We start from the raw sequence: 9,066 nt of genomic DNA, 5'->3' as shown, positions 1-9,066 counted from the left end.
GGACGTCGAGGGCAGAGACAGTTATGCGCTGCACTCTCCCCATGAGCCTGGCTGCTGTTGGCAGATTTAACCCCGTTGTGAGGCCAGATGTCTCTCTTTGTTTTGACCAACTTCCTACCAATCACGCTGACCCGGGACCTTTGCTGACCTCACCAGAAAACAACTCAGCACCATCTAGTGGACTGAAAAAGTAATTGATTTGATTTTTCTAAAAAATAAAATATATATATATATATTTTTTTTTTTAATAGTTTATATAATAAAAGATCGATACTTGGGGTCCATGTATCAATACAATATCGCCACACAAAATATCGCGATACTGTGCTGTATCGATTTTTTCCCCCATCCCTAGTATGTGTGTGTGTATGTATGTGTGTGTGTATGTGAGTGTGTGTGTGTCTGTATGTGAGTGTGTGTATGTGTGTGTGTGTGTATGTGTGTGAGAGTGTGTGTGTGTATGTGAGTGTGTGTGTGTATGAGTGTGAGAGTGTGTATGTGAGTGTGTGTGTGTATGTGAGTGTGTGTGTATGTGTGTGTGTGCGTGTGTGTGTCTGTATGTGAGTGTGTGTGTGAGAGAGTGAGAGTGAAGGTATTTAGAGGAAGAAGAGGTAGAGGAGTTCTGACATATCTTTCAGCAAAAGCATCAACAGTAAATCTCATTCTGCCCTCGTGTGACTCCTGACTCCATGGGCATGCTCTGTTAAATGTGTGTGTGTGCGCGCATGGGTGTATTGACAGTGTGTGTGTGTGTTGACAGTGTGTGTGTGTGTGTGTTGACAGAATGTGTGTGTTGACAGTGTGTGTGTGTGTGTTGACAGTGTGTGTGTGTTGCTGTGCGTGTCTGTAGTGGAGGTCATGTGACTCAATCTGACAGCTGATCGATTCCAAAATAAAATGTCACGTAACTTCTGTACTTAGGGTAATAACTTTATCCCAAACAATCTTCTCCTGAACATAACTAAATATTGTTTAATAAACACAATTAAGTAATGTTTATTAAACATAACTAAGTATCGTTTGATAAACATAACTAAGTATCGTTTAATAAACATAACTAAGTATCGTTTGATAAACATAACTAAGTATCGTTTGATAAACATAACTAAATATTGTTTAATAAACATAACTATAATGTTTAATAAACATAACTAAGTAATGTTTAATAAACATAACTAAGTATCGTTTGATAAACATAACTAAGTATTGTTTGATAAACATAACTAAGTATTGTTTGATAAACATAACTAAGTATTGTTTGATAAACATAACTAAGTATCGTTTGATAAACATAACTAAGTATCGTTTGATAAACATAACTAAGTATTGTTTGATAAACATAACTAAATATTGTTTAATAAACATAACTAAGTAATGTTTAATAAACATAACTAAGTATCGTTTGATAAACATAACTAAGTAATGTTTGATAAACATAACTAAATATTGTTTAATAAACATAACTATAATGTTTAATAAACATAACTAAGTATCGTTTAATAAACATAACTAAGTAATGTTTAATAAACATAACTAAGTATCGTTTGATAAACATAACTAAGTATCGTTTGATAAACATAACTAAGTATTGTTTGATAAACATAACTAAATATTGTTTAATAAACATAACTAAGTAATGTTTAATAAACATAACTAAGTATCGTTTGATAAACATAACTAAGTAATGTTTGATAAACAACTAAATATTGTTTAATAAACATAACTAAGTAATGTTTAATAAACATAACTAAGTATCGTTTGATAAACATAACTAAGTAATGTTTGATAAACATAACTAAATATTGTTTAATAAACATAACTAAATATTGTTTAATAAACATAACTAAGTAATGTTTAATAAACATAATTAAGTATCGTTTGATAAACATAACTAAGTAATGTTTAATAAACATAACTAAGTATCATTTGATAAACATAACTATAATGTTTAATAAACATAACTAAGTATCGTTTGATAAACATAACTATAATGTTTAATAAACATAACTAAGTATCATTTGATAAACATAACTAAGTATCGTTTGATAAACATAACTAAGTAATGTTTGATAAACAACTAAATATTGTTTAATAAACATAACTAAGTAATGTTTAATAAACATAACTAAGTATCGTTTGATAAACATAACTAAGTAATGTTTGATAAACATAACTAAATATTGTTTAATAAACATAACTAAATATTGTTTAATAAACATAACTAAGTAATGTTTAATAAACATAATTAAGTATCGTTTGATAAACATAACTAAGTAATGTTTAATAAACATAACTAAGTATCGTTTGATAAACATAACTATAATGTTTAATAAACATAACTAAGTATCGTTTGATAAACATACTATAATGTTTAATAAACATAACTAAGTATCGTTTGATAAACATAACTAAGTAATGTTTAATAAACATAACTAAGCATTGTTTGATAAACATAACTAAATATTGTTTAATAAACATAACTAAGTATCGTTTGATAAACATAACTAAGTAATGTTTGATAAACATAACTAAATATTGTTTCATAAACATAACTAAGTATCGTTTGATAAACATAACTAAATATTGTTTAATAAACATAACTAAGTAATGTTTGATAAACATAACTAAATATTGTTTAATAAACATAACTAAGTAATGTTTAATAAACATAACAAAGTATCGTTTGATAAACATAACTATGTTTAATAAACATAACTAAGTATCGTTTGATAAACATAACTATAATGTTTAATAAACATAACTAAGTATCGTTTGATAAACATAACTAAGTAATGTTTAATAAACATAACTAAGTATCGTTTGATAAACATAACTAAGTAATGTTTGATAAACATAACTAAATATTGTTTAATAAACATAACTAAGTAATGTTTAATAAACATAACTAAGTATCGTTTGATAAACATAACTATAATGTTTAATAAACATAACTAAGTATCGTTTGATAAACATAACTAAGTAATGTTTAATAAACATAACTAAGTATCGTTTGATAAACATAACTAAGTAATGTTTGATAAACATAACTAAATATTGTTTAATAAACATAACTAAGTAATGTTTAAAAAACATAACTAAGTATCGTTTGATAAACATAACTAAGTAATGTTTGATAAACATAACTAAATATTGTTTGATAAACATAACTAAGTACTTTTGTTTAATAAACATAACTAAATATTGTTTGATAAACATAACTAAGTACTTTTGTTTAATAAACATAACTAAATATTGTTTGATAAACATAACTAAGTACTTTTGTTTAATAAACATAACCGAGTACTTTCGTTTAATAAACATAACTGAGTAGTTTTGTTTAATAAATATAACTGAGTAGTTTCCTGTGAAGAAGGAAGTTTATTTTGAAAAGACTGTATTTGTGTATTTACTTTTGCAGATAAAATAAGGAGTAACTTTTTAGTAAGATATGATATGAACCATTTTATGAGGATATGATGGAGCACATCATCTCGTCTTCATGTTACAGAACATCTCTGCTAACGGCTAACGGAAGTGTCTCATACGATGACTCGGAGCGGATTCATAGCTGCTCGTTTCTGTTTGTGTTACAGCTCGTTGGACAGGAGGAAATTCTTATTTTATGTTTTGGTTCAGTTTTTGTGAATAAAACTTGTCAGAGCTGAATACATAGTATGATTATGTATATTTATTATGTTAATGATCTCATGAAGAGAGTAGACCGTGAAGCAGGATGATAATGTTGCTGCGTGAAGCCACTTGTGTGGAAGTCACTCTGAAAATAAAGAAAACTAAACTTACTTTTGTCTCTAAAATAATGTGAATGTCCTCAGTGCAGGAGGTTTTCATCTGGTCCTCACACACACACACACACACCAACACAAGGTGTGTGTGTGTGAGTTGCAGTAACATAAGTGGCTGCTGAGAAACAAGAGAAGAAGAGAGAATACAGACGCAGGACGACTTGTGATTCAGGCGGATCAGGAGGAACCTGAGGGGAAGACGGGCAGCTTAGGGGCGTCAGGGGCCCCAGAGCGACATCAGGGCCCTCAGGGCCCCCACTGATGTCTCTCTGAGTGAGTTCTAGCCTGTGATGGTCGACTAATGAGCCGCTCTCACCTCCAGTCCAGCTGCAGGAGCTCTGCCTTCATGATGCTTCAGACTCTGAAACGAGCATCACCCATCAATTATAGTGAAGGGTTACACAACACACACACACACACACATAGATCAATCCTCTTAAAAGTCATGGAGCAGCAGCAGAGAGCAGCCGGTCGTTCTACCTGACACTCTTCATCTTCATCTTTTGTTCCTCTTTCTGTCACCAGAATACTTCACTTTGTCGCAAAGATGCTTCACCATCGAGTCCTCAGGTCCTCTAGTGCTCTAGTCCTCAGGTTCTCCTCTAGTCCTCAGGTTCTCCTCTAGTGCTCTAGTCCTCAGGTTCTCCTCTAGTCCTCAGGTTCTCCTCTAGTCCTCAGGTTATCCTCTAGTGCTCTAGTCCTCAGGTTCTCCTCTAGTGCTCTAGTCCTCAGGTTCTCCTCTAGTCCTTATTTATGCTCATTCACTAAAGTATGAAGTACTCTCAGAGCGAAGTACTTTTATGTGACAGCTTTACTTTACGGATACAGATTATGAATCCAGTAACTGTATCCAGTAGGCACTGTTGTGCCAGAGGATTTAAAAATTGCCAAAGTTATTCCTTTGTTTAAAGCAGAAAACCCACGTTGTTTTAACTATAGACCCATATCTATATTGCCTTGTTTTTCAAAAATACTAGAAAAAAATTGTACACAAAAGGATTATGTTTCATGTAGAGTCTAATTCAATTCTTTACAAACACCAGTATGGTTTCCGTAAAAATCACTCAACTTATATGGCTTTACCTTGTTGATAAAGTTATTTCTGCACTTGACAATAATGAATTTACTTGCAGTATTTTTATAGACCTTTCCAAAGCCTTCGATACAGTAAACCACCATATTTTATTGGAAAAGCTGCATAAATATGGTTTCCATGACATTGCATACAAATGGCTAAAAAATGATGTCTCCAACAGAAGACAGTTTGTTTGTGTTAAAGGTTGTTATTCAAACAAAGCCAGACTAATATGTGGGGTTCCACAGGGGTCCATTCTTGGACCATTATTATTCCTTATTTATATTAATGATTTGTCTAATGTGTCAAAAAGCCTTTTTCTGATAATGTTTGCAGATGACACAACCCTAGTTCTCTCTCATTCAAATTTCAATTCCCTGATTATGGAAGCAAATGCTGGTTTAACTGCGTATGCTACATGGTTCAAATTAAATATCTTTGAACATCAAAAAATCTAATTTTATTATTTTCAGTGGCAATAAATTGTACTCTAAGGATTTATCTAAAATTAAAATTGAATCAGTTGAGATGCCCCAAGTGGCATCTACAAAATGCCTAGGAATTATTATTGATGAGAGTTTAAGTTGGAGTAAACATATTGACTGTGTTAGTAGAAAAATAAACAAATCTATTGGAGTAATAAGGAGGGTTAGACATCTTGTCTCCTTATTCTTTATTATAGTATCATTGAGCCCGATCTTTCATATTGTAATATAGTTTGGATCAGTACTTTTCCTACTACTCTGCAAAAAATGTTGGTCCTCCAGAAACGTTTTGTTAGGATCGCAACCCCAATCAGAGTCACACTTCTCATCTGCTCCTCTAGTTCAGAAATTACAGATTCTTACTTTTTATGACATCAATATTTCACAAACTTGTTTTTTCATTTATAAGATACTTTCAGGTGAAGGAATATTCCTGATCATTTCAAGACCTACTATAAAGTCAATTCACAGGTTCACTCTTACTCAACTAGTCATCTTCACATCTTCATCCTCCTAAGTTACAGACTAGCAGAGGTCAACTTTCAATAAGATTTAGGGAACCAAATTATGGAATGACTTCTCACCTAATAAAAAAATGTCCCTCCATAAAATGTTTTAAAAGATGCCTAAAAGAACATCTAATTGCTGTTTTGTAACAGTTTGTTTATGTATTAGTGTTCATGTCTTTCTTGTTTTAGCTGTTATATTACACATGCACACACACACTCGACACAATTATATTCTTTTTTTTATATTCTTTTCTTTCTTTGTTTTGTTGTAATGTAATGTCTTATGCATATTTTATTTTATCTTTGTAATCTTGTAAAATTGTAATATTATATAGGTGGAGGCTTCAAATAAGCCCAGTTGGCTTTCTGTCTCTTCCTGCACTGATATTCATTTATCTCTGTTATGTTTGATTATTTTAAATTTTGTTGTTTGAATTGTGCAAAATAAATAACTTTAAAAAAAATAAAATAATGATGTATTATTATAGAATATTATTATTTATATTATAATTAGACTATAGCTTCCTCACAAGAAGAAACATGACAACAAACTTCTCCTTTTTGTAACGGGTGTGGGAAGGACCCAGAGGCAGTACGACAGACACACTGGATAGTTGAAATGGAAGCGTTATTCTAAACTGAACACACAGCAGGAAACAGTCCAGGTGCACAGGAAGGCAGACAGAACCCGAGGAAACAGAGGCAGGATCTCGTGGTCGGGGACAGAAGGCTGAGTGGTTCACCGGGGCCGAGGCAAGGCGGAGAAGTCCAAACAGGCAGGGTCGGCAACGAGAAACCAGTCGGAGGGTAAACGCTGGAAGGTCTGGCATGCGGAGAACGATCTAACAGTGAGTGTGTGTGAGACTGGGGTCTAAGGTCATGTCCACATTACTCCGTTTTTACTCCGTTTTTGCCACGTTTACACTGAGCACTAAACGTTTACGTGTAAGTGTTGATTTTAAAGTAAATTTGATGTGAGAGAGAGAGAGAAAGACCCGCAGCGCTGTAACTACGTCTGAAAAATAAAACTTCTAAAACTTTCCACGAACTGTCTGAGTTTATAGAGGAAGATTTTAGAGGAAGATCTTAAGTATCAAATACAACCTTTCATTATTAAAGACTACTTTATTACTCGCGCATGCCAGTGTACGTTAATGGTCACGTGCTGTCCGTCTTCGAAGGCTGCCGTGTGGATGCAGATCAATTCGAAAATGATGCTGAAACGGCCGATGGTTAAAGAGATACTATTGGTCCTTTGATCGTTATGAATACTATAAATAATACTATACAACTCTTTATATGATGAGTTTCTTCTTCTACTGACATTTTGGAGAATCACATGTTTGAACCTTCTCTACCACACGGCCTCGTGAAGGAGAACGTATCACAGAAGAACGTTTGTCTCAAAACGAAACAGCATCAGAAGAGAAGCTGTTTAAATTCTCCTCTTCTCCTCCTCCTTCTCTTCTTCTTCTCCTCCTCTTCTCTTCTTCACCTCTTCTCTTCTCATCTTCCTCTCCTCCTCTTTTCTTCTTCTCCTCTCCTATTCTCTTCTCCTCTTCTTCTCCTCCTCTCTTCTCCTCCTCCTCTCCTCCTCTTCTTCTCCTCTTCTTCTCCTTCTGTGTTTTTCAGTGTCGTCTCCCGGGGCAGCAGCTAAAGAGAACATGAAGGATTCTGGGTAAAAACCTCCCACAGGTGTAAAGAAGATTTCTCTTTCATGTTGAAACTCTTCCATCAGATGTTAAAGTGAAACAGTTTCTCTCTAATCGTCATTCTGTCAGATCATAAACTCATTACAGCGTCTTCTGTTTAATAAAGCAACTAGAACATGATTCAAACCAGTGACTCTGCTCCTTGTGGAAGAAGAAACATCTTTTTAAACCGGCTCCAGTTCTTATCAGTGAATTATCAGAACAAAAATAAAATGAGGCAGAAAATGATTTAATCTTTGAATATGAAGTTGTTGTAGTTCTGCACACAAACACTAACAGACTATCAGGAGGCTTCATGAACAACAATTATTTAAAATGTGAGGAAACAAAAGCAGCTCTAAAAATATCAAAGTTGAAATAACAAGTCATGAAGCTGATGTTAGATCAACATTTAAGATTCTCGTACTCTTTCCAGTTCAACGTAACCGATGTCGGTCCTGAACAACAAGAACTCCCAGCAGCCTCTTGGGTTGATCTGAGCCCGTATGCTAAGCTAAGTGTATCATTCCCATCGTTCACCTGAAAATGTTGAACATAGCCGTCTTCATCAGGTTCATTGAGCTCAAGATGTTTTTTAACAACGTTCATCTTTTCATTGGACAGTCGTCTGGAAAAGGAAACTGAAAATAAATCTGCAATACTTTTATCTCCACCTGTTGCCATTTTCTGCGTTGGCTATCAATCGCTAATTAGCACGGAGCTAGTTTTCGTGAGCAGGTTTTCTAGAACAGTAAAGATTATGGAAGAATACGCCCACGACAAATCCAAATATTATTGCTTGATGAACTCGTCAGTCTAAACGTTCAATAGTTCTTAAAGGAAACACAAAAACCTGAATTCTCCCCAGAGACTCGTGGAAATATATATGATTGGATGCATTTAGTGCTAACAGCGCTAACAGATATGCTTCAGATATCAGTTGTATTTCGGATATGAACGTGAAAATTCCTTTTTTGATTTCTAAAGTTCAATTGTCACTAAAATGAACAGTAGATATCTTGAATATAATGAATTATTACACCAGAATAATGTCCACTAGTGACACTTGTGTACAGTTAAACACATCTCTCCTTTCTAAACTCATCCTGAGATCCGTTCATTCTCTCCAGGATGAATGAATGTGACCTGAAGCAGTTACAGACTCTGGACCAGTCTAAACATGGTGCACTTCTACACAGCCATCATTGAGTCCATCACGGTCTGGTACGCTGCAGCCACTGCCAAGGACAAGTTCAGACTGCAGCGCATCATTCTCTCTGCTGAGAGGGTGATTGGCTGCAATCTGCCATCCATCCAGGACTTGTTCGCTTCAAGGACCCTGAAGCGAGCAAGAAGGATTGTAGCCGACCCCTCTCACCCTGGACATGAACTGTTGGAGCCCCTTCCATCTGGCAGGAGGCTGCGGTCCATCAGGACCAAGACCTCACGACACATGAACAGTTTCTTCAGTCTACAGTTGGGTTCATCAACAAAGACCAGGAC

The sequence above is a fragment of the Anarhichas minor genome, unplaced genomic scaffold (genome assembly GCF_050575085.1).
Source record: "Anarhichas minor isolate MPS153535 unplaced genomic scaffold, ASM5057508v1 ptg000105l, whole genome shotgun sequence".
Lineage (NCBI taxonomy): Eukaryota > Metazoa > Chordata > Actinopteri > Perciformes > Anarhichadidae > Anarhichas > Anarhichas minor.
Note: the sequence above shows the minus strand (reverse complement) of the source record.